The 27,819-nt window shown below is 34.8% G+C and overlaps 1 protein-coding gene and 1 non-coding gene across 4 annotated transcripts in view; both read left to right on the top strand.

Annotated features, from left to right (window-relative positions):
- The window catches only part of LOC106873374 (neuronal calcium sensor 2), a 362,050-nt gene that overhangs the window by 262,429 nt on the left and 71,802 nt on the right, over nt 1-27,819 (top strand). The gene's annotated exons all lie outside the window — the stretch shown is intronic.
- Nucleotides 18,834-18,940, top strand: LOC128248423 (U6 spliceosomal RNA). Its single transcript, XR_008264665.1, has one exon. It is a non-coding gene; the product is annotated as a U6 spliceosomal RNA (small nuclear RNA).

Below are 27,819 nucleotides of genomic sequence, written 5' to 3'. Positions count from 1 at the left end.
GCTCACATAGGCTCATCCTTTCATCTGAAGATATGTTGCGGTAAATTCGTGCTTGACCGCTAAATCCACGAGTTTTTATTCTCGCTCTGTTTATTTTGCATGTGTGTGTGAGTGTGTCTGTGTGTGTGCGCGTGTGTGTGCGTGTGTGTGTAGACAGTGTGGAAGACATAACGTGGATCCTATACAAGTCGTTTTTTTGCATTGCAGTGGAAATCATCTGGCAGAACATTTCCAATCTAAAGAAATAGAGTTAGTAGCCCCCTAGTGGATTTTCACTATAAACAAAATTAGTAGCTTTGTTTGGATAGCTAAATGGCGGGAAGTCACTGATGGGTTAGATATATATAAGACTAAGTTCTCGGTAGCTCTCGTTCTTCAAAACAGACCATGCTGGTTCTCACTGAAGAGAATGAGAAGCTGGAGATGAATTTGATGGATATTTATGATTTTTTTTTCTTCAATGGTATAGGAAGCGGAAGGAGTTGGAAGAGTCCAATTGGTCTCCAATATTGGGATTCATTCCTCAGCATGTTTCTGTGGATTTGGAAAAAGAAAAAGATTCCATGGTATCTGTTTAGGAAATATTTACCAGTAAATACTCCATTATGTTTTCGCTAATTTTAGATGGTGATATGTGATCTGTAAGAGATATGGCACCTACATCTGATAGGTTGAGGTGATTTCTGTCGAATAAGGAGAAGTTTCCATATTTGGTCAATATACTTTCATAGTTGAAAAGTTAATGGAGTAAAGAAGAAATTCTGAGTAGTTTTATTGTGTGAAAAAATTACAATTAAATGTAGGCAGGACTTGTTATAGTTTAATAAGTAAAGGAGCTTCTTATAGCGTCTTGGTATTTATATTGTTAGGTGTAATAGAATTTTGTTAGTAAAGCTACTTTTACAAGGGGATAAACAGACCAGCTGCAAGTTTCAGAGGTTCTGTGATACACAAATGCATAATATATATGAATGATATACGTATATACGTATGTGTGAACGTGTATGTACGTAACTATGAATGTGTTAGACTGGAGTGCTTGGAGGAATTTTCACACTTGATGGATGTGCAAGAGAGATGGAGAAAAAGAATTTCAAAAATGTTTTGTTGTTTGTAAGCCGTGTGAAGTTTGGAAACAAAACAGGCGATAAATTCACCACACACACACACACAAATATATGTGTGTGTGTGTGTGTGTGTGTAAGGCAGAAAATTCTGTGTGCTTCTATTATGCCTACAAAGGAAGAGAACGTCTCTGAAAAGTTTTCTCCTGCTTCCTTACTCCATCACCACATGCGTGCATTCACCAAGTGCTAAAGTTCCCCCGAGCACTCTAATCGAATACACACAGACACAAAGATATGTGTGTGTGTCTGTGTTTGTGTGTGTGTACGCATGTATATATATATATATATATATATATATATACATATGTATACGTATATGTGTGAATATATATATATATATATATATATATATATATATATATATATATATATATATGTGTGTGTGTGTGTGGGTAAGTGTGTGTGTTTGTGTGTGCATGTATGTATGTATGCATGTATGTACGTATACCAAAATCTGTTACTTGATTTGCCTCTAAACATGAAACTGCTCTCCACGCACGCATGCACGCCGACACACACATATATGTGTAGAGATAGGAAAAGAGAGTGAGAGAGAGAGAGAGAGAGAGAGAGAGAGAGAGAGAGAGAGAGAGATAGAGAGAGCGCAACACAGCAAAGGAGTGAGTGTGTGTGTGTGTGTGTGTGTGTGTGTGTGTGTGTGTGTGTGTGTGTGTGTGTGTGTGTGTGTGTGTGTGTGTGTGCGTGTATGTATACACGTACGTGTTATAAGTTATATATATATATAGCGTTCAGTACTTGGCGACTACTACTGCAGTAATCTCAAACATTTCTTTGAAGATTTGATAATTGTTTTTATCTTAACTGTTGATGATTTCAACAAAGAAACTGAGCTGATTAAAATTGTTTTGGTAAGTTCCACAGTACTACTGTGCAACGGACTGAACATAATGCCAAGGAATTATAGGACGATACTTTCAACTCACTGCCCACGTTGGTTTTTCAGAAAAATTTCTTCTGCTCATCGCTTACATAATTTCTGATATACTCTGCGATACATGATGACGTCGGTTTTAACTGTTAATTTGATAAAATGTTGAGCGAGTCTTTTGCTGTTGATACTATATTTTATATTGCTATGTTTTAAGTAAATTACCCTCGAAAATGCTCGATTAGAGAGCAAATTCATATAAATAATTAAAAAATGCGTATTTTCAAATTTCTCTGTGCTACAAAATGCGATGCAAGCAAACAAATTTTCCTGTCTCGCTTCTCTGATGGAAGCTTCCTTTTCCAGAGTTCAAACGCAGCTAGTCTCTCTGGTGTAGGAGTGTTACAGCCGTCCACTCTACGAGACACGTGGCATGATATTCATAGGCGATTTTGGCCTCATTTAGCAGCTTAAGGAAAGGAGATGAGCGTAAAAAGACACGGATAGAAGGGTTTTCATAAATAATTATTTTCCCATTCGCGGTTACATGTGTGTGCGTGTATACGTATATATATATATATATATATGTGTGTGTGTGTATGTGTGTGTGTGTGTGTGTGTGTGTGCTTGTGTGTGTAGGGAGAGAGAGAGAGAGAGAACGAAGTAGAAGGGGAGAGAGCGGGGAGGCAGACAGATGGACGAACAGACAGATAGACAGACATTTAGATAGATAGATAGATAGATAGATAGATAGATAGATAGGCACGTGCACACACACGCATATGTGTGTGTATGTGTGCGCGCGCTAGGGATTGAATATATCGAGCAAAGTTTTCAACTGATAACTTATAGAAAGGAGTGGAATTTTATTGCAAACAAAGCCCTGAGGGGCGAGTTACTTTTCGTACCGGTTGTAGTTGAAACTCTGCGAACTACTGCTTCTTTCCACTAGCTGAAAAACAACACAAAAGTGATGGGCTTAATAGTCTGAAGACACTAAGTTGTTATAGTAATAATATAGCAGCTGCAAAGTATAGGTAATCTCTATCTCTAAATCCCCTTCACATTTCGGCATTTAACAGAAGGTTCAATTAAATGAATAAATAAATAAATTTTTAGAAAAGTCTTTATAAGAGATACGATTAAACAAGTGCACATTCACAATCAAATCTTACTGAATCTTTATAAACTGGCACCAATTAAGGAATTGTCTTGTAGAATTGACTGTTTAAATTGCCAATTACATGATGTGGAGTTGTTGGAGAGCAATTTAAAATAGGAAATGACCTAAAACGTATTATCTAAGTAATAGGAGCACGTCTTTCTTCAAAGGGCGAAAAGCGTTTGAAGTAATGACTGTTACATTTCAATATCCTTAGTCCTACTGCTACACCATTCACATTATTATTATTGTTATTATTATTATTATTGTTGTTGTTGTTGTTGTTGTTCTAGCTGCTGTTGTGGTGGTGATGGTTTTAATGTTTAGTCATTATCTTCATTATTGTTATTATCATTTTGAAAGTAATGGATGTTACATTTGAATATCCTTAGCCATGCTGTTGTATATCATTTACACTAAGTAATGGAATAAGTTCTTCATTGTCGTTCGTTAGTAGTAGTAGTAGTAGTAGTAGTAGTAGTAGTAGTGGTGGTGGTGGTGGTGGTGGTGGCGGCGGCGGCGGTGGCGATGGTGTCATTATTTCTCTGGCTAGCGGAAATAACATTATAAACGATTTCCTGTTTCATTGCTTGCAGTTCGCACTTACCTCTTTCTCCTTAATCAGTAACGACGCCTCCATTAGGTGTTCCGTCTCCACCTCATCATCTTCACTAAAAACTGTCATCATAATCATTTCAGTTTCTTTAATATCACCATCATCTCCATTACCACCACCACCACAACCACCACCATCGCCACCATCAGAAATAACGCCAATTACAGGTCAACGGAGGAGCATCTAAGTTGTTGCTCGACGTACTAGAAATAGCTATTAAATTTCCTTCAAATCTTCCCATTCTACTGTCATAAGAAAAGACCAAATAAAGATTTTGTGATGTCAGAATGCACTCTGGCTGAAAGATTCTATGGTCACGGCTAGGATGTTTTGATCATAGTTCTGTTTGGTCAGAGGTGACCAGGATGGTAGCAGAAACAACAACAACAATCATGCTAAGACGCCAGTTTGCATCTGGTAAACGAAATTAAGAAAGGCCGAGTCTTCTTAACTATTAGATGGATGTGATATTGTAAACGTCTTTAAGTTAAGAGTCAAACTGCATCGAATTTTGAAAGATCTAGTAACATCATGTCCGTTACCTGTTGCACGGTCGGCTCATCGGCAGCTAAACTGCCTCACACTGATCAGGCCTTCATGGTTAGCATGATTGTTAGAAACCCGACAGGACAAAAACAACACCTGTCAAAAGGACGGATGTACCTAACATAAGGTCAACGACTATTTTTCATTAACGGAGAGCTTTAGAAATTCCAGTTTAATATACGGTGTGCTGTAAGACCACTAGGTGTAAAGCACATCTTGGCTTTTGTTAAAACATGACGCAAAATGAGGACGATCCTATGTACATAGCTACACCGGCGCTATATCTAGGTGAGTGGGAGGCAAAGTCTAGAACAACTAGCACAAACCATCGCTGCCTGTGAATTCCTGAAAAGAGGCAAAGAAATCTATCATGACAGTAAACTGGGTTGGAGGAGAAGTCAAGGGCTCACTGACCCTATTTATCTCAAAGAGAATCTGATGACCCTGCGAATGGATGTGAAGAATGATGGTTGTATTTCAACCCCCGGACCCTTGACTATAAGGATGGGAATATTCCTTATATATTTAGTGAATAACTTGATTGTTATATCAGCTAAAATCTTGAACGGTTTTGGTTTCATCTTTAAAGGTAAATAACTATTTTTGCTTTTAGTTCCGATATAGCTTATCGTGTGGCTAACTCGAGTGGATATCGAACTACTGATTTAAAGGGTTACAGTTTGTTTGTTACTAATCCTGTTTTTCGTTCTACGCCAAAGCATTTGATATGCATTAACTCATAACGCCAAACAACAAATTGGTTCCATATGTTGGTGCATTCTAGCTGAGTTGGCAGCAAGCAGCATTGTATAACTTATGAATACTTAGTTAGCTTTCAGTATTGAGTCGAAGATGAAGATATTCACTTTGGAACTGAAAAATAGAACAGAAAATACTCAAAGGTTTTCTTCGTCATGATTGTTTACCGTCTGTTTTATTTTACTTCCACGCCTGTTCAACGTGTATAATGTATGAATTCTTTTAAGAGCCTTGGTTATATATTTATTAAGCACAATGACCTTATTGACTGCCTTATATATTAGCTATGTCAATATTTTATTACCTTTCAACATTCTTCTGCAGATGTTTACATTTTTTTAATTTAACCAGCCACAAACTTCATTATACGTTGCCTAGTAAAATATGGCGGGCGAACCTTTATCATCAGTTCTTTTCTTAGCAGAGGAATGTTTAATAGTGTTTATTTCGTTGATATCATACATTATGAAATTTTTCAATTTGGGGGTTTAGAATTCTGAAAAAAATTATTTCGAGGAAATATTTTAGTTCTTATTTCTGATGAAAAATATAATTTATTTAGATTACAATTTTGCTGGTCGCTATTTTCCTGCCATAACCTTTTTCTTCTACTAAATAAAGGAGCTCACACACCACAGGAGACCTGAATATAGAATAAATGTCGTCAAAGCCTTAATGCTCTTACGTGTGACATCTTGTTGATATAAAAGATTTAATGCTGTTCTTTTAAAATTAAGAAAATAAAGAGCTTAGTGAGTGAGAATAAAAACTTCACAACAATTACAGGCGATTTCTTTAGAGTAAAATTTTAAATCTCATTTAAGCAATTGCTTTGTAGAATTTTAATATTTAATCCAACGCTGCTGCTATTTTTAAAAATTCATTTTTGTAAGATGGATTCGAATATTTGATTGTGTGAAAAAGAACGTGTTACTGAAGCATCTCCAAAGAATACAGACACTTCTATCTGAGCTATAACCTGAAAATATGACGAATATAGTCGGTTAAAAATTTCTTCTTGAGATTTTTTTTTTAAATACAGAAAAAAATTACTTGATGTGGCATATATTAATATTTAACAGTAGTGAATTGTTTGAACTAAGAGACAATATCCCAGTGAAATTAGTACGTGATTGAAATTCTTTCACTTGAATAAATGCATAAGCTTCAGAGTTTCACATTGTACATTGCCATACGTATAAATACTTAATTGAGTGAAAAGAAACTAGTGTTTTGAATCTATTTTTCATTAACCCTTAGATTTCATTAACCTTACATTTCATTAACCCTTAAATATTTTTTTCAAACCTGGTACGTATTCTATCCGTTCTGTTGCCGAACCGCTAAGTTACGGGAACGTAAACACACCAACACCGGTTGCCAGGTGGTAGCAAACACACACACACACACACACACATATACGACGGGCTTGTTTCATTTTCCGTCAACGAAATTCATTAACAGGGCTTTGATCATCCCGAAGCTATACTAGAAGACATTTGCCAGAAGATGCCACGCAGTGGGACTGACCCAAGTACCATGTGGCTGGGAAGCAAACCTATTACTACTCAGCCAATTCCTTGTTGAAATCTAATTTTTAGTTGGAATCCAATTTCTAGTTGAAATCACTTCGAAGAATATGCTAATAACTTTTTAATAGCGAAAACCATCAAATCTCCCATAACCCTACTTTAATTCGTTAAAAACTTATTAAGTTTCTCAGTAATTCAAGCAAAAATAAATTCTCCTTATACCATTGCTCCAGATCGATGTAGTCATCTTCTGGTCGCATATTAGACGCGATGTATTGTCACTGAAATTTCTGTTAGATTCGCAGACATTGCAAATTCTAAGAAAAGGTTGTTTTATATATAGTTTAGATGCGTTATAATAATTGCTATATTTGATATGGAGAGAACAGATGTTATACATTAAGAAAAAGAACATAGTCACAGGGATTTAAGGGTGAATCCCTAAAAGGGATGCAAGCACTATGTACATACATGTATATGTCTATATATATATATATATATATATATATATATATATATATATATATATATATATATATATATATATATATATATATAAATTATTTAAAATTATTTAAAATTATAATACAGGGTATCAAGAGATACCACCACGCTGAAAAAATAGCAGTCAAATCCTGACTCTAAAACCACAATAAATGTCCGCATGGCACGATTTATTCCCATTTTTATTCCCATGCTGACCACTTGATAAGATCAATATTTTAAATATCGATCTTATCCTTATTTATATATATATATATATATATATATGTGTGTGTGTGTGTATATATATATATATATATATACATATATATATATATATGTGTGTGTATATAGTTAATCTTTTACTTGTTTCAGTTATAAGACTGCAGCCATGCAGGGACGCCGCCTTAAAGGATTTTAATCGAAAAAATTGTTCCCAGTACTTACTTTGTAACTTCGAACTTATTCTATTGGTAGCTTTCGCTCAATCGCTAAGTTACGTAAACACACCAACACCGGTTGTCGAACGACGGTGGGGGACACAGACACGAAGACATACACACACAGATGTGTGTGTGTGTGTGTGTGTGTGTACATATATATGCGTCTACTTTTATTTTCTCTCCATTTAACTCGATGTAAATCTCCCACTGTGTCTTGTTGTTTCCATTCGTATGTCGTCTTTGTATTGTCGCGAATATTTGATCTCTTGTGGCCAATAAAAGTAATCGTTATTCAAAGAATCCGCCAACAATTCCATTGTCTTTTGTATGTTGCATCGTTTTATTTCCTATTCCGACTTACAGACTGCGTCGATTTTAAACATAAAAGACGACAGATTTTACAGGAATGACATGACAATATACATAGATAAAACTATACAATACAATTCTTCGTCATGTACTTTTTCTATTCATTCGTTTAGTTATTGTTATTATTGTTATTTTCTATTATCTTCTATACCCACATGTGCTATTAATTCTATTATCGTGAACCATTTCTAACTAGTTTTCATTTTCATTTCTTACAGGTGAGTGCTTGTTCTCTGTATTTTTGAGGAGAGAAAGCTAACAGTAAGTAAATAATAATCAAAATAATAATAAGAAGCAGAAGAAGACAAATACGTAACAAAAACACCAGGACTAACATACAGAAAATAGCACTGCTGGGCACCGCACACATCCTACGTAAGACACTTTTAATACCATAAAAATAAGAGCGTCACAATAAACCACAGCACATATCCTAGGCATACAGAGCTGCGCTCGGTAGTGCAGTGAAAACACGTGATAAAAATAAGACAGCTGAAGAATAATAATAATAATAATAATAATAATAATAATAATAATAATAATAATAATAATAATAATAATAATAATAATAATAATAATAATAATAATAGTCTAAAATATCTTAACCTATTTTTTAATTCATGTATAGTTCTTTTTTCTTCCCTTTTATTTTTTTTTTTTTCATTAGCTTATATTCGCAACACAATCTGCATTTCTATACAATATATTTATCTTTTATTTATATACTTATTATGCTTGGACGTTAAGTAGACGATTTGACAGAAATTAGTCATTTGCAGCAACTAAGCTTTTATAATTTCCAAGCCGTGTGTTGTTTTTTCTCTGTCTTTCAAGTATCTCCCAAGAATGATAAAACCATTAATCTGTTTGCTTTAAATGCAAACAAAAACAGTTCTCCATATATTTCCAAATACAAACAAATCCGAACCATATTATCATCATCATTACTGTTATTTTTTTTTCTTTCTTTTATGTCTTCTTTCATGTATTAGATTCTATGTAGAGCTTCGTCGTCTTTGTTTCTTATGTAAATTGGCTTTGTAAATACCCTCGTCTAACGCCGTTGTGACAAATACAGAAAACGTTTTTATTAATGGCTCAGTAGATAAGAAGCTCGCTTTGCAACCACGTGCTTTCAGGTTCAGACCTACTGTGCGCTACCGGCGCCTTGGGCACTGTCTTCTACTAAAGCTTCAGGCCAACCAGTGCCTTACAAGTGAATTTAGCAGGAAAAAAACTGTAACCCATTGTATTTGTGTGCGTTTCCCCACTTAACAACCAGTGTTGGTTTGTTAATGTCCCCGTAACTTAGCGTTTAGACAAAAGAGCCGATGCAATTAGTACCACACTCAAAAATAAGTCCTGGGATCTATTTGTTCGTCTAAGCCTTTTAACACGGTGCCCCAGCATGGTGGCAGTTGACAAGCGGTGGGGAGGCGCAAATGCACGCACAATACATTTTGTAATTGGAATTTGGTAGCCAGAAACCGCAATGGGTCCGTCACAGACAGAGAGACATAGACAAATATAAATAGCGAGAGTGATAGAGAGATAGGTAGACGGATAGATAATGTGAAAGAGAGAGAAAGACAGACAGATAGGTAAATAGACAGACGGACAGACAGACAGACAGACAGACAGATAGACAGACGGACAGACAGACGGACAGACAGACAGACAGGCAGACAGACAAACAGACAGACAGACTGATAGATAGATAGATAGATAGATAGATAGATATAGTTAGATAGATAGATAGATAGATAGATAGATAGACAGATAGACAGATAGATAGGCAGACAGATGGAAGTATGGATTGATGGCTAGAGAGAGAGGGGGAGAGTAGACAGAGAGATAGTTTTTGTATAGATGTATGGATTGAGGGACAGACGGACAGACAGACAGACAGACAGATAGATAGATAGATAGATAGATAGATAGATAGATAGATAGATAGATAGATAGATAGACAGACTGGCAGACATAGTTAGATACACACACATTCACACACACACTAAAGTGTGTGTGTGTTTATGCGTTTGTGTGTGCGCGTGTTTCGCACCAAGTCCTGTAACATACTACCTCATCGAATAGAGGTCGAAAAATAAACGTACCAGACTGGAATAAATACTAAGATCGACATGGTCAAGTAAAACCCTTGAAGATGTTGTCTGGGCCCGTCTGTAATCCAATGACTGGAAATCAGTATAAAAGATTAAAAGCATAAACTAATACCATTATATGTTATTTTTAAATGCAACGTCTCGGCTTCCACTTTATCAAACACAATATACCGTAGCAAATCTTAATAACGGTACGATGATATATGTCACACTTAAATCTCTCTTCAATGGGTCACTGATTATTCTGTTCTATTTTTGTGTTTGGAAACCTGGAAAGAGATGAAAGTAGTCTTTTTTTGTTTTTATAATTCGTCTCTGTAATAGATACTTGCAGTTCGACTTCTAAAATAATTAATATTTCGCTGACTTTCGATTCTGGTCGAGGAAGACGACTGTCTGATCAAGAAATTTTGCTTCTCAGCCATATAGTTCTTGGTTCGATCTTGCCGCGTCGTGTGTCCACTTGGGCAAGTGCCTTTCGTCAAAAGCACTGGTTGGCTTATGCCAAAAACTCTGCAGGATTAGCAACCACACATACATACACTCACACACTCATACACACACACGTTCATACATACATTCATGACAATGGTGTGAGTTGTTAAACCATGAGATTCCAGATTGACGTAGCTCAGCCTTGGTCCAAGTACTTTACTTATTGTTATTCCAATCCACTCAGCGGACAAAAAGGAGAGCATTAAGACGGCTTACAATCAAAAGACATAACAATACACACACACACACACACACACACACACACACACATACATATATATATATATATATGAGGGTTGGATGTGTGGTAAGTAGCTTACTAACCACATGGTTGTGGATTCAGTCCCACTGCGTGGAACCTTGGGCAAACGTCTTCTACTATAGCCTCGGGCCCACCAAAGCCTTGTGAGTGCATTTGGTAGACAGAAACTGAAAGAAGCCCGTCGTATATATATATATATATATATATGTATATATATATATGTATAAGTATATATATATATATATATATATATATATATATATATATATATATATATATATATATATAATAAAAATAAGCAACAGGTTATCCAGAGGTGTTGCTTATTTTGATTTTATTCACCTTATTTTGAGTTGTACGGATAATACCGCACTAATTTTTGGTGCATCAACTTAAGTACCTAATTCAACTGAATCTCAATTATTTTCTTAACTCGTCAACCAAACCTATATGCGTGTGTGTGTGTGTGCGTATTGTTGTGTGTATGTTTGTGTGTGTTTGTGTGCCTGTCTTTATTGCCCTACCATCACTTGACAACCGATGTTGGTGCGTTTACCTCCCCGTAAACTAGCGGTTCGGCAAAAGAAACCGATAGAATAAGTACTACGCTCACAGAGAATAAGTTCTGGGGTCGACTTGTTCGACTAAATGCGGTGCTCCAGTATGGCCGCACTCAAATAACTGAAGCAATTAAAAGGATATATATACACATACATACATACACAACACACACGCACACACACAAATAATGAAACAGTAACAAGTAGTAGTAGTAGTAGTAGTAGTAGTAGTAGTAGTAGTAGTAGTAGTAGTAGTAATAGCAGCAGTAGTATAAACTTTACTCGAACTTAGATCGCTAGTTTGACCTTATCGTCAAGTGTAATTTCCTCCGGTTTACAAGTCACATTACTTGTAAACTGTAACAGTTATTGTTGTTTACAATGACAGGAAACGTGAGAATTTTCAAGGAGTGAAAAAGAACATTAGGGAATAGAATTTGAGTAAATGTTTTCCCCGATAATCATAATATTCACGTTCGTTCTTAATAAGTCCTGGCAGATTCGTCTTTGGATATCTGATCGATGTTGTTTTTCGTCAAAGTAGAACACCACCTCCCCGTGATTCATCGGTGTAAGGAGGTATCGAAACATGACGGTGTTTCTACCTCATTGCGTGTCTCCTCAGTCGAAGCTCCTCCGCTTGACCGATGAATCTAACAAAAGCGCCTGCAGTTGTTTAGAGGAATCAGCAAGCAAATTATTTGAGACACCGTGGTTTTTTCCACCTGGTTGTGTCTCTCCTCACTCGTAACTACTCTCTCGGACCGATGTATTTAATAAGTGCACGCGTTCTTGTTTGCAGAAATCAGCGAACAATTCATTTACTGATGCGTGCTAATGTCTCCTAAGCAGATAATGATTCATGCCTTGTTGTTTTACTTAGCTCCAGATCAGCTCTGACTGAACAGATTTATGATCATCAACATTCAATTCATAACCACCCTGCCGTTTATCATTTAATGTGTATCTACTTAAGCAATTTGCTCCCGATGGAGCATAGGTTATCACAATTTTTCTCCAATGGTCTCAGCTCTGGGCTCTTTTTTCTTCTCTCCAATTGGATCCCTGCTTTGTCACCTCTGATTCAGTATCGATTTTCAGAATGTCCTCTCGTTCATTTCTTTTGTGGTTTCCAGGTTCTGGTCTAACGCGTAGTGCAAAATATTGGTTTCCTATCGGATTTTGCCGCGCCATCTCATGTGATTCCTGAGGGAAGGCCTTTGTATCTCAGGTCTTGGCTTTGAATTGTCATCGATGCTTCTGTAACTTTGCTTTCTCTAGGTAGGGGTGTTGGCTGTACGCAAACCTACTTTTTCTTCTGGGTAGACGAGACTGCATATACCATAGGCGGAGGCGTGGCTGTGTGGTAAGAAGCTTGCTTTTCAACCACATGTTTCCGAGTTCAGTCCCACTGCGTGGCACCTTGGGCAAGTGTCTTACACTATAGCATCGGGCCGACCAAAGCTTTGTGAGTAGATTTGGTGAACGGAAACTAAAAGAAGCCGTATGCATGTATATATCTATGACTGTGTGTCTCTGTGTATTTATATCCCCCACCACCGCTTAACAACCAGTGGTGATGTGTTTACATCGCCGTAACTTAGCGGTTTGGCAAGAGAGACCGATAGAATTAGTACAAGGCTTGAAAAAATAAGTCCTAGTGTCGATTTGTTCGACTAAAACCCAGCATGACCGCAGTCAAATGACTGAAACAAGTAAAAGATAAAACATAGTTTATGTTAGTTTATCCTCCGTCCTTTGACTTGTTGAGCAAGGGAGTCCCCGCCAGGAGCTAACGCTCCGTAGGCATAGCCCCCATTGTCATTGAGACACGCAAGTCTCTATACTACAAGGACTGGACATCGAGGTGAGTTGTAAATCTAAGACTGACTATATTACTCCATGTCTTCATTTTTTTAATACGTTCTGAAGACGATGGAGTAAAATTTGAGGGTAGATATGGTAGTTATAGAAAGTAGAACGCCTACATTAAGATTCCTCCGTTAATAATGTTTTATAATTAAGCTCAGTGCCAAATTTTTAATTAGAGGAAATGAGATGGTACGACGTTCAATCATTTTCAGTAAAAACCAACTATCATTACTAGTATAAATATAAACGAAGCGCTTACTGGATATTAAAACACAACCGAAATCTATGTAACCAATTATAGTCTATTCAGATATACTTTTTGTTGTTGTTCCAAACAGACGGATGAATTTTCAAATGATTCTCAGTATCGGATGTCAAGGTTTTCGTGTTGTGTTTGCTTGTTTATTTGATTTTATTTTCCACTTGTTTCTGCTGTTATGTAGGTCAAAGTGGTTGTACTTAAATTTAGTTGTTGGAATTTTTGACAGCCGGAATAATTTTGAACACATCCTGAAACTCAACTAAATACGAATGTTCTAAATTGATAGATAACGTGGTAGACCGTTAGGAGTTCGTATCTCGTAACAACTGTTTCTACTGTTGCTATTTTATGGTGATGCTTCAGTCGCAGACTTGGCTGTATTATTAAGAAGTACACTTCGTAACTACGTGGCTTCAAGTTCAATCACACTGTGTGGTACCTTGGATAAGTGTCATTCAATATAGTCCCGAACATCTCACTGACCTAGCGGTTCAGCAAAGAATGATAGAGTAGTTATCAAACTGAGGTCGATTTGTTTGACCAATCCCTTGAAAGCAGTGCTCCAGTGTGGCCGCAGACCAATGGCTGAAACAAGTAATACAATACAAGAATAATTAACAAATATTTCAGTTATTGCTTTTTGTTTTTTTTTTATTACCTATATTTAGTTGGGGATATTTTTCTCTCTGGTGAAGACCTGGCGATGACGTTCACTTGGGGATGACGATGACTTGGTGATGACGATGATTTGGCACATTCTCAGTGTGGCATCTTAGTCACTGATGTGTCAAAAAAGAACAAAAGATAAACCCCACAGAACAGGAACGATTCCTACAGGCTTGCACACATTTCCATCTATCATAATACTTCATTCACAAAGCTTCAGTCGAACTGAAGCTATTTTCGAAGTCACTTACAAAAGCTTCCACATCCTGAGAACGAACCTTACATCCAAGAACTTGAAAACTGAATTTCATAACCACCTTGCCATAACGCTTCTTTCCATTTATCTTTAACCTCAACTTAAGTCTGCATGCATGAATACGAAACTTTCACACTTAATTGCTAAACGTTTAGTTTGTTATCCGCATGCTTTGCTATGCTAACATATTAGTACTGCTCAGAATTTAGAAATTCTGTTTTGCTGTCGGCTGCCTTCCAGAAAGTTCCAAGCGCTCATGTTGATCTGGTTTCAGTAACTTTATCTTGTTGAATTTCCAATTCAGTACATCAATGTGTACTGAATTATATATGCTATAAACAGCATATCTTTGGAATTAGACTGAATATATGTACAACATTTTATACGCAGCGAATTGAAGTCAAGGTCTTTCGTCCTTGGATAAAAACGAAAAGAAAATCGGTTTCGTTGTTTTTGTTGCTATTTAACATCAGATCTGAGGTAATCGCACATACACAGAAGCAAAGGCGTTGTACCAATGATAAAATTTCAAATAAAATATTTAGATTCAATAAACATTAGTTTTTATTAAAACTAAAAATTTTACTACAAGTTATTACTTCTATTTGTTATTACTTGTTACTTCTATTAAAAATTTAAAAAATAATTCAATTAAAATATTTTTTGCACTTTAAAAATATTCAATACCAAACGGAAGTAATAACTTATAATAAAATTTTTAGTTTTAATAAAAGCTAATATTTTCTAGATCTAAATATTTTATTTGAAATGTTATCCTTAGCTGCAATATTTTAAGCAAAAATTTTCTTGTTCTGTACTTTACCAGTTGTAATAAATTGCTCTGAACTTTTCTAAGTGTGATAACCTGTCCTGTAATTTTCCAGGTTTATAATCTTAAGAATATTATTTCTGCTGCTCATATTTACCATGTAATCCATTATGCTATTATGCTACTTAATAATGTGTCAAATAGCGGTGTCGTTGATATTTTTTTCCTTACCTCAATGACGCCGGTGACATATATTAAAAGTCTCCTTATCTGAAGATGCTACGTGTGAGTAAATTGCGACCTTAAGAATATTATTCAACTTCTACCGTAGTTAACTGATACAAATAGGTGACCAAATGATGCAAATAGGTGCAGACGATGCTGTGTGGTAAAAAGCTTTCTTCCTAACCACTTTCTACTATAAGCACAAGGCACGAAATTTGGGGGAGGGATTAATCGATTACAACGAATGGTACTTATTTTATCGACCCCGAAATAATGGAAAGAAAAGTTGACCTCTGCGGAATTTGAACTCGGAACATAAAGACAGAGGGAATGGTTAGAAGCATTTTGCCCGATGTTCTAAGGATTCTGCCAGTTCAGCACCTTCTTTTTACTACTACTACTAATGATTATTTACAACTTAGGTACTATACTTCACATCTGTGTGAGGGATATAAGCGATTAAATCTGTATGGTATTTAGATATTTTATTTACCGTTGAAGAGTGACAGATAAATTGAAACCTGGTAGAATTTGAACTCAGAACATAAAGAAACCAGACTTAGAATAACAGTAAATTTTCTCTGGCAGTCTACCAAATATGTCATTAACCCCAACCGACTCCCTTTAAAATTAACACAATGACATACGGCGACGTGATTTAAAATGGCAAAGGATTTTGTGCATCTACACGTGCGGGTATTCATAGTTCTGAAGACAGAGAGAGGCGGGGGGAGAAAAAGAGCAGGAGGAGGAGGAAATGATCGAGGAGAAGGAAGAGATGCAACGAGAGAGAATGATAGGAGTATACAACTTATAACCTAGATTTTGTCTAATTAATATTTTGACAAGATATTTGATTAATGGTCACCGAAATTGTTTCTTTAAATTATGATATATGAGTCTCTGAATGTGTGTGTGTGTGTGTGTGTGTGTGTGTGTGTGTGTGTGTGTGTGTGTGTGTGTGTGTGCGTGCGTGCATGCGTGTGTGCGTGCGTGCGTATGTACGTGGGTGTGTGTGCATGTGTACATACGCGTCTGTGTGTATGTGCATGCGTCTGTGCAAAATACATCGTAATTTGTGCAAAGGCGACGAATCACAGCATACCTAATCATAGTTTCATGCGAGTACAATTATTTAGGCTACTAAGAATATATTTATATGTGTGTAATCTGTTTATGTGCGTGTGCGTGTGCGTGTATATGTATTTTTATACGTGTGTACGTATTTGTGTATGTGTGTAAAAGTGTCAGTGTCTTTCCATTTTATCTGAATTAACGTCACCATTTCTCGAACACAATATATCACAATATTGTAGCGTGGCTCTTAACAGCGCGGCTATATATATATATACATGTATATAGACATCAGTATGTATTTGTGTATGTTCATGTGTTTTTATATGTGTGTGCGTATGTATATGAATACACACACACACACACACACATGATATTATATTATATACATATACATATTTATGCAGAAAACGCACCTACATACATATTTTTGTGTATGGATGTATATACATATATATGTATATTTCATTTACTTATGTATGTGTACAGACGGACAGATAGATAGATAGACAGATAGGTAGATAGATAGATAGATAGATAGATAGATAGATAGATAGATAGATAGATAGATAGATAGATAATGATTGTATATATACTGTATTCGTGAAAACTATGTTGTCTAAGAATAAACATCTACTGATGGTGCGACACCATACTGAGAGTAGACAAATTTATCGTGAATATCAAGTTAACTAGAACTTCAATTTTCGCCTATCGGCTTATTCTACCGGTGAGTGTATATTTGAGAATGATGCAGGCGATGTTGCAACTTTTCACATCTCAGAGTATAATGCTATAGCCTGATACGGAGTGGACTTACACCCCCATTCACAAGACAATCGTATGTCAACATATATACTTAAAGCCTATCAATGTAGATAGTCAAAAGATGCGGTATCACTTTGGTGCAGTGGTTAGGACAAATATACGCTTTATAGCAGAAGCGATGTTCGAATCTCAGAAGCAATATTACATTTTATGTGAAAACAAGTACGAACCATAGGCGGATTAGAAAAAGGTGGCGAGCGAAAATTTAGTCCGTATATTCTTTTCTATTCTAGGCACAAGGCTCAAAATTTTGGGGCAGAGGACTAGTCGATTAGATTAACTCCAGTACGCAACTGGTACTTAATTTATCGACCCCAAAAAGATAAAAGGCAAAGTCGACCTCGGCGGAATTTGAACTCAGAGACAGATGAAATACCGCTCAGCATTTCGCCTGGCGTGCTGACGTTTCTGTCATCCCGACGTCTTAAATTTAGTTCGTATATTGACGATAGAAAACAGTCTCATAGTAGGTCAAACAATCCCTCTAAACGGAATAAAATAGCTTTAGTACGCGTGGGAAACGAACTTACAGCTCTTATTTTATATGTGCATGATTTTGCATCCGTATGTACATACATGTCTCTCTCTCTCTCTCTCTCTCTATCTCTCTCTCTCTCTCTCTCTCTCTCTCTCTCTCTCTCTCTCTCTCTCTCTCTCGTTATATATATATGTATGTATGTATGTATGTTCATTTTACTATTTATACATTGTTTTGACAGCAAAAATAATAACGAAAGACACCGGATTATTATCTTAAAAGGAGACTTAAATTTGATAAATATTGACAAACATCAGTATAAACATTTCAAATGTAAAACTACAAACAATTATTATTTTTAAACCCGTCCTATTTCGCTGTCAAATATCTATGGCAAATCCTCATATTTTCTGTGCGCTGTGTCAAAATGTCGGTCAGGATTTTTCATTGCTACGTCACCACCTACTTATGTTCATAATAAATATCTTTTCGTTTCACTACTGTCCGTATATTTATTTATTTATTTATCTATTTTCAGTTCTTTTACATGTCTCAGGCATTCCACTGCAGCCGTACTGCTGCACTGCTTTCAAGAGTCTAGTCGATGAAATACATTCCAGTACTTGATTATTTTAAATCAGGTATTTTTCAAATGGCCACTCTGACTAAACCGTTAAGCTACGGGAATTCAAACAAATGTACGCTCGTTTTACTGCGTGGTATGAAGACTGCTTCCTAACCACATGGTCCCGAGTCCAGTCCCACTTCGTGTTACCTTGGGCAAGTGTCTTCTACTAGAGCCTGGGGCCGATCAAGGTATTGTGTGGAGCTTTGGTAGACAGAAGCTGAATGAAGTCTGTAGTTGGTTTATTTATATCCCAGTAACTTAACGGTTCGGCAAAAGATATCAGATCGAATAAGTACCTAACTTAGAAAATAAGTACCAAGATCGATTTAGTCGACTAAACCCTTCAAGACAGGGCTCTAATAATCCCACAGTTCAACGGCTGAAACAAGTAAACCATGTGTGTGTGTGTGTACTAGCTTCAGCATTACATATGCAAAAATTGGAACGATATAGAAAAGATTATCATATCTCCTGCGCATGAATGACAGGCAAATTCGTGAGACGTTCCATCTTTCAATCAAGGCGGTGCCGCGGCATGGCTGCAGACAAATGACTTTAACAAGTAAAAGGTAAAAGATATGTGTGTGTATATATATATATATATATATATATATATATATATATACACGTGCGCGGTAATAACTCACTTTCCGAGGACTCGCTTTACGAGACCCGGTGTTTACGATTTTTTATTTTATAATAAATATAAAAAGGTTAAAAAAGCTGTTTTGTGTGTGTGGTAATGTCGCAACATATGGCAACACGGGACCTGACGCGTCTACACAGCGATGGATTAAAATGATGGCATAAAATTTCATTGTTACAATGTGAAATTATACACACACACACATATACATATATATATATATATATATATATATATATATATATATATATATATATATATATATATATATATATATATATATATATATGTATGTATGTATGTATGTATATATATGACGGGCTTACGTATGGTTTCCGTCGACCTAATTCATCCAAATGTCTTTTGGTCGGCTAGGAGCGGAATCATGACGTTTTCCACTAACTGGGACTGAATCCAAATCTACGTCGTTGTAAATAACAACAACAACAAAATAACAGCAACAGCAGCAGCAGCAGCAACAACAGCAACAACAACAATTGAGAAAGGAGATACCTTATTACATTGATTCCAGTGTTCAACGGGTGCTTATTTCAACATAACCGCCAATCAGAGTCCTCTCTGCTGCAAGCATTCGGAACAGCTCTGCGATTTGTTCATACTTTCCCCATCTCTGCCACCAGTTTCGAAGGCTCTGTAAAAGGTTATGAACACTACGCATCCTCCAGACTAAAGAATACAAAAAAATATCTTATTTTCTGACAGAATATTCGACAATAGTTTTTATTGGATATTAACATTTTTAGTGAACTTCATACAAATCTCGTTGCTCTAATACCAATACTGTCAAAAACCACTTACAATATATTTCATTTAATATATATATACTTCATTTGGAATATCTTGTGCATCATTTCAGATATCAAGCTAATAGAAATCGGATATAATATTCTCTCTCTTTCTACACTTCTGATCTAGTATAATAATTCGCTTCGTAAATTTCCTTAACCTATACATATATCTGATTGTGTCTCTGTTGTTAAGTTTACGACACATTTGACATGGGAATGTAAACGAAGATAATTCATTCAAGCATGTTTTACTTAATAAATGATAATACTAATAATAATGATAGATTTATTTTAGTTACTTCACTTAGCTAAATTTTCTTCAATATCAAGCTACTTACTGAAAACCAAATATCTAGATAAAAGTTTTCCCTGTGCATTATTATAACTTTATTAACATTAAAGATATAATGTGAGATACTACCAAAGTTCGTGTGCAGAGATGTGCGAGGAAAATCATCAGTATGGTAGATATACATTCCTAGCAAATAAGAGTCCTTACAGTGAGAATGGAGATACGTATTGTCCAAAGGAATGTATACGGTTCTTGAGAAGACTATTATTTAATGCAAAACTTGTACTGTATCAACTGCTATCTTTTCAATATTGCTCGTATCATTAAAATACATTCAGACGAACAGGTGTGTAAATTTGATAAGATAAATTTTGTTTGGCTTGATGAGTATAGAAAAAATGAAGAGGAATTAGGTCCCCATTTGTAGTATATAGATTCATAATCTTATTTTTTGATTAAGGTAACAAACAATTCCCTAAGATGCACTGGTTTGGTTAATCATAGCTGGTGCTTATTACAATTGTCGGCCTCCGATTTAAAACAATTGAAACTTGAAATTAAAAATAATTAAAAAATTATTATAGATTATTAAACAAAATTAAAATCTTAATTTTTGTATAAAATTGAACTAATGCCAGAAACAAACATCTGCGTAGGCTGTATGTTTCATATATATTTCCTGTCTACTATCTTCTAATTATGATGATGCATTCTAATTATGATGATGCATATTAGCCTTGTTGCACTGACGAGATCCAGTAAAAGTGAAATATATCCGTTGACGTAACCGTGTCTCTGCTAACAGTGACTATATTTTCTCTTTAGCATGAAAATTTATTTTTTAATTAATTCCTGATTTTTTAATTATCTCCGTTTATATATTCGTTTTGCAAGATTCTTGATGTGAAATCGTCCCCAAATACAATATTAATTATCTCCCTTTTCGTAAAAATTAGTGATGGATTTTTGTTCACCTCTCAAACTAAAAGGTAAAGTTTAATTCATTAAGAAATCTTTATGAATATCATCCTGTACGTCAACACCTAATTGATTTATCTTAATATATTCCATTTAGACACACATGCATACATACATACATACATACAGACAGACAGACACACAGACAGGCAGGCAGGCAGGCAGGCAGGCAGACAGACATATATGTATATGGATGTGTGCATATATGTTTGTATTTATGTTATGTTTTTTCATAATCGTTTGAATTCTCATAAAGATAGGACTGAATGATTTAGAAACAAACTCATACATTCACTACTTGATGTTAGGTAACACCAACAGTGAATATTTAAGTATTGCGTACAGAAATATCTATGAAATTATTTCGTTTCCTCTTACACATTGCATTTGCTGAAAACATAAACCAACTGAGAACAACAGTAAATTTGAAATGTGTAGAATCTGTGTAGGAAACATAGGTTTTGAAGGAAGCAGTTATTTTTTCTTTCTAAATCTTCACATCTACCAAGCAGCTTATTTATATGACCGTACGTAATATTTCTTTTCTGTCCCAAACACTATGGGAGAGCGTTGCTAAGCTTGCATCTGGTGAAAGTTGTGATGGAAAGATGTTTCACACATTATTCCCCTTATTGAAAACTATGTATGTACCCAACATCAGAAATACGTATTTATGTTTATACGCAAGTATAACCATACATTCAAACACACATACATATGAATGTACATGTTAATTTGCATATATGCACGCATATAATATGTATGTATATATATATATATGTTTATATGTTTATATACATAATGTAATATTATATATATATATATATATATATATATATATATATATATATATATATATATATATATATATATATATTTATATATATATATATTTATATATATATATATATATATATATATATATATATATATATATATATATATATACATATAATGTATATATATATATGCATATAGGGATGCATGTATATGTATATATATATATATATATATATATATATATATATATATATATATATACGTATGTATATACATACATATACATTTACACATATATATACATACATATATATATGTATGTATTATATATGTATGTACGTATGTATAGACACGTACACATACATACACACACACACTTGATGGTTGCTACTCAATTTCCAGACATGCAATCGCTTGGTTGTTCTCTTAAACATGAGCAGCACAGATGTTAGCTTTTCAGTTCTGCCAGAGGCCTACCACTCACGCTGACAGATACCTTTGCTTACCACTCACGCTGACAGATACCTTTGCTTACCACTCACGCTGACAGATACCTTTGCTTATACAACACATAATACATGTATTAATAAAGATGCCAAAGTGGAGAAAGGAATTGCATAGACCCAACCTTACTCTCTAAATAACTCATGCATTTACCCTAAAAGACCTGGTCTACATAATAGTGCACATATTCACATGCATAAAGGGTATATACACATACATGTACATTCATACACGCACACGTATATGTGTGTGTGTATGTGTGTGTGCGTATATATATGTATGTATATTATGAATATATGTGTATATATCTGTGTATATACATATATATATTTATGAAATGATGAATAGATATATAAATATATATACATATATGTATACCTATATACATGCACACACACACATACATATACACATACACACACACACATATATACGTGTGCGTGTATGAATGTATGCATATATGTATTTATATGTATATATCTGTGTATATACATATATATATATTTATGAAATGATGAATAGATATATAAATATATATGCATGTAGATATGTATATATGCATGCATGTATTATGTATGTATGTATGTATGTATGTATGTATGTATGTATGTATGTATGTATGTATGTATGTATATAGGCATGTATTTTGAGTTTTAAAGATGTATATATCTGTGGAATATAATGTGATTATGAAGGCAGTTACAGATTTATATTTTAATTATGATGGATAGATCTGCTAAGGTAGAATAATCTTCAAGAAATAATACAAATACAAAATACTGCACAATTCTATTACGTAACACAATATTGCGAAGTAAGTTTTCTATTTTTTTTTTTTTTTACTTTCTGTAGTGAAATATTGTTGCAAAGATAACATACGCAGGTTCATAACTGAGATATATTGATGATACTAGTGGTGGTAGAGGTGGTGGTGGTGGTGGTAACAACAGCGGCAGCAGCGGCAGTGGCAGTAGTAGTAGTAGTAGTAGTAGTAGTAGTAGTAGTAGTAGTAGTAGTAGTAGTAGCAGCAGCAACAGCAACAGCAGCAGCAATATTATTATTATTAGTAGTAGTAGTAGTAGTAGTAGTAGTAGTAGTAGTAGTAGTAGTAGTAGTAGTAGTAGTAGTAGTTTATGGCTGGTGTTGTTATGTGAGGTTGAATTCTGCATGTCAACATCTTCATTTATACAGTCAACACCTACGTCTCTGTTTTCATCTCCGCTGCCGGGTTTGAATTGAATAACAGATTGTTTAATAATGAGACTGTATATATCATCGAACCATATTCAATCCAGTATATTAATGGTATTATCATATCTTTTTCTTTTATTGTATTTGTTTTGTTTTTTTCGGCCCTCTGACGGACGAAAAAGCCAAACCACTCCACAATGCAATTTGAACGTAGAAAACCCGAAAGAGCAAATTTAGCCCGACTCGTTTCTATTCCATTCAACAACTTCAGCGTGTTTAATAAATTTGTTAGCTGCAGGAGTAGCTGTGTGGTAAGTATCTTACTTACCAACCACATGGTTCTGGGTTCAGTCCCATTCCGTGGCACCTTAGGCAAGCGCATTCTACCATAGCGTCGGGCCGAAAAAAAGCCTTGCGAGTGGATTTGGTAGGCGGAAACTGAAAGAATCGCGTCGTATATATACGTGTGCGTGTGTGTGTGTGTATATTTGTGTGTCTGTGTTTTTCCCCCACCATCGCTTGTTACGTCCCCGTAACATAGCGGTTCGGCAAAAGAGACCGGTAGAGTAAGTTCTAGGCTTACAAAGAATAAGTCCTGGACTCGATTTGTTCGACTAAAGGCGGTGCTCCAGTATGGCCGCAGTCAAATGACTGAAAAAAGTAAAAGAATAAAAGAATAGCAGTCACGCTTGTTTCAAATTAGATCTCACTTTATTGAAAAGAATAGAACATATTTGACGATATGATCTTAGAAACGTGGTGCCTTACAGAAAGACAGATGGTCATAGTTGGCATGACATTCATCAATGTTTTATTCAATCATACCTGACCTGGGTTTAAACAAGAATAGCAATAACAATTCGTTTCTATTATTTTAATCAAGAAAATATGGCGTACTGGCAGAACTTTGGCGGGTGAGACAAACTTCTTAGCGATTTTTCTTCCGGATTTATACGTTCTGAGTTCAAATTCTGTTGAGGTCCACTTTGCCTTCCATTCTTTCGAAGTCGATGAAATAAGCACCTGTCAAATACTGGAGGCGTTTAACTGAGTTGCCCACCCCCCTTCTTCGATATTGCTGTCTTCGTGCTAAAATTAGACGCCATTATCTTGATCAAGATAATGATTCTTTACAATCTCTGAAGACCAGAAAGCTATACGAACACATAAGGGTGTATTCTACGTTGTGGGTCCATGATCTAGAATAATAGCTAAATCTTCCTCAAATCTTAGCTTCTACAACTTAATAAATTACATATTGAATAAGGTAGTCTTGGGTTTCCTGTACATAGAGAAAATACGATGTGTTCATAGCTAGAATGCTTTTGATCAATTAGTGTTTTAAGATGTTAAAGTGTGTCTCGAGTCAATAGATTTATTTAAGCCGAAGCTTAACCTGATTTCAGTACGGATCAACAAACAGTTTTTTCCCTGAAGCTATAAACAAGGCTATTGGCTTTTGTTTAGATTCATTGGATTGAGTACTTCAGGCTTGACAAGGCACATGAAATGCCGATGTCCCAGAATCCCTTGCATTCACGAATCGAGTGTGTTATGAACACATAGTCGGCGTAAAGGTAGAGTTGTTCTCCTGTGACGAGTACAACAGTAATTAGCATATTTGTGTTCGAATCTGTGAAACATATTAAGAATGAATATGCAAGTCATCGTTTAGATTCTCGCTGTTCGCCATGCAAACAATGCATTTTAGAAATGAAGTGGGAGATGCAAGAATTTTTGTTGTCTTCCTTAAGCCATTGAACAACTTTAATTGCGTGCACATTTGACCATCATTGTTACAGTGACCATCCAGAACATAACTACAGAGCCATGCATGCTTTCATAACAAAAAAATTTCCAGTGAGAAATATATCTGACAGTCCATAAACGGTGCTTATTCTTCTTAAACATAAAATCCATAATTTGATCATGGAGTCACGCATAATAATTTCTCTGTAATTTTTCAAAGGAACTTATAAAGAAACCATTTGTATTTGTGTATTTTTCTCACTGGCATTTTTCTAGTATTTTACGCCAAACCTGCCTTGCAAGCTTTAATATTTATATTCCTGTTCAAAGTAAATGTACTATATTCGAGAATGGCAATTGTTTGGTTAGTATTTTTTGTTTTTTTATCTGAAATCGTGTGTTGAGATTAAATTTATTGCATCCTGACAGAGTTTCTGTAGCCATTAAAACCACACATAACCCTGTTTTATTCACTTTTACTCTTACTAGTTTTATTTATAATATACAATAAAGTACAAGTGAATATAGTAGTGTATGTGTATTTTCAATGGCTACGGTGACTCTATCGCGATGAAATACATTACAGATGTCTAAGTAATTTTTATTCTTTATATTATTTAGATGTAACCACCACTGTTTGCAAATTTTAATATTTATTATTGTAGGTTCCAGTTAATATAAGAAATTCTGTCGTGTGTTAACGAAGAAAAAGTGTTTCGATTTTATTTGTGCTTCATTTGTAACAACATCTATTAATTATCTCCAACTTATTATTTAATGAAACAGAACAAGAAACAAATATTTTTGTTACAATAACAAAACACTGCGAGTGAGAGGCGTCAAATTTCTCAAACCAACCAATTTTAGACGTAGTTGGCCATTTACGAAAGTGAATCGGTGATAATGGTTCTTAAATTTACTAAATTTAGTTTGCATCGCTTGAAATTAGAGAAAAAAAAAGCAGAAACCATTTCGACATTTTATTTTCTGTCGTTTTCTTTTGTAAATGGTTTCTTTTTTAACTTTAAATTTTTGTAACCCAGTGTTTTCAGAATCGATTATTTTTGTTATTGTTGTTGTTGTTGTTTATTTTATTCTATGTTATTTTGTATTTTCTATTCTATTGGTAAAATAAAAAAAAACACAAATGTTTCGGTACATTCGTGTCCCTCATATTCATTTGCTGAATATATCTCAATTGATCTTTTTAAACATCTTCTTCTTTCCCAACATTATTGACTTCATTTAAAGTTCTGTGTGTATGCATGATTACCATAACTTCCAGTCTTAACTAGTTTTATCTGTTCATAGTTATAAAGGGTCTATAAAACTTTCTACACTGTATCAAGTTGTGAGTTAGGAGAGTGGGTCGTTAATCATTTGTGTAACGCTGATTTGTTTCTTTTTTTTATTTCATTTAACGAATAATTGAAATTATTTAGATGCAGTAGACACTATATGCGTAGCTCAATCTATTCTTGTTCGTTTCCGCTTAAATAATAGATAAAACCCGGTAAAATATCGTCTTGAAAAAATTCTTTGCTTCGTTAGAATGGTTTCCTTTTTATTTTGCTTTCAAATAAAACTCCTAAAATCATTTTGATCGTCTAATCTTTGATAAAGAGAAATCTCTGTTGTATTTTTCTATTCTCCAGTAAGATTTCAACAACTGTATCTATTGATCGTTTAGATGCTTTGTGTGTGTGTTTGACGTTAGTGTTGTTCTGTTGAAGCTACCTACCAACATTATTGATGAAACAAACAATATTTAGTGAGTCAGGTATTTTTGTGGAGATTTTGGTTTGTTTTTCTATGTACTTCGGATTCCAATCAAGGTTTTTTTTCCATCGCATTTTTTTTTCTTGTTTTACTTTTCATTCAACTAATGTATATACATTTTCGAAGCTGATGAAGACAATATTGTTCTGGTACTTTTTTTTTATATTTTGTTTGATTTTGATGCTGACAAAAAGGAAACAATTTATCAAAAGTTGAGAATCTTTCCATTGAATTAAAACATCGTTTTTATAAAAATGTATATTTAGCAACTTTTGTAGAAGGAAACAAGAGCAAACTGTATCAGTAAATGGAGTATATCACACAAAAACTTCTTTAAACTTGTAGAACAATTCATTTGGTTGAGTTTAGATTATTTTGGTTCTGTAAGTAATAGGCATCATACGAAAACGGTTCATAGTTTCATGTTGTCAGGAACACATACATTTTTACTTGCTTTGAAAGTTTAAGGAATAAAAGCAAGCAACGAGTATTTTCTAATGAAAGTTCAATATGTACTAATACAAAAAGAAAAAAAACGTTAGCTGGCGGCGGTAACGATCCAGAATAAAGCGTTTTGGAGCTCGGTTCTTATGTAGAATAGCTGGGATATTAGTATTTCGATACACAGCACTCGTTTGCCATATCGCGGTTCACCTATCGCGGTTTA

This window comes from Octopus bimaculoides, chromosome 7 (genome assembly GCF_046866305.1).
Source record: "Octopus bimaculoides isolate indiv1 chromosome 7, ASM4686630v1, whole genome shotgun sequence".
Lineage (NCBI taxonomy): Eukaryota > Metazoa > Mollusca > Cephalopoda > Octopoda > Octopodidae > Octopus > Octopus bimaculoides.
Note: the sequence above shows the minus strand (reverse complement) of the source record. Positions and strands in the feature narration are given on the sequence as shown.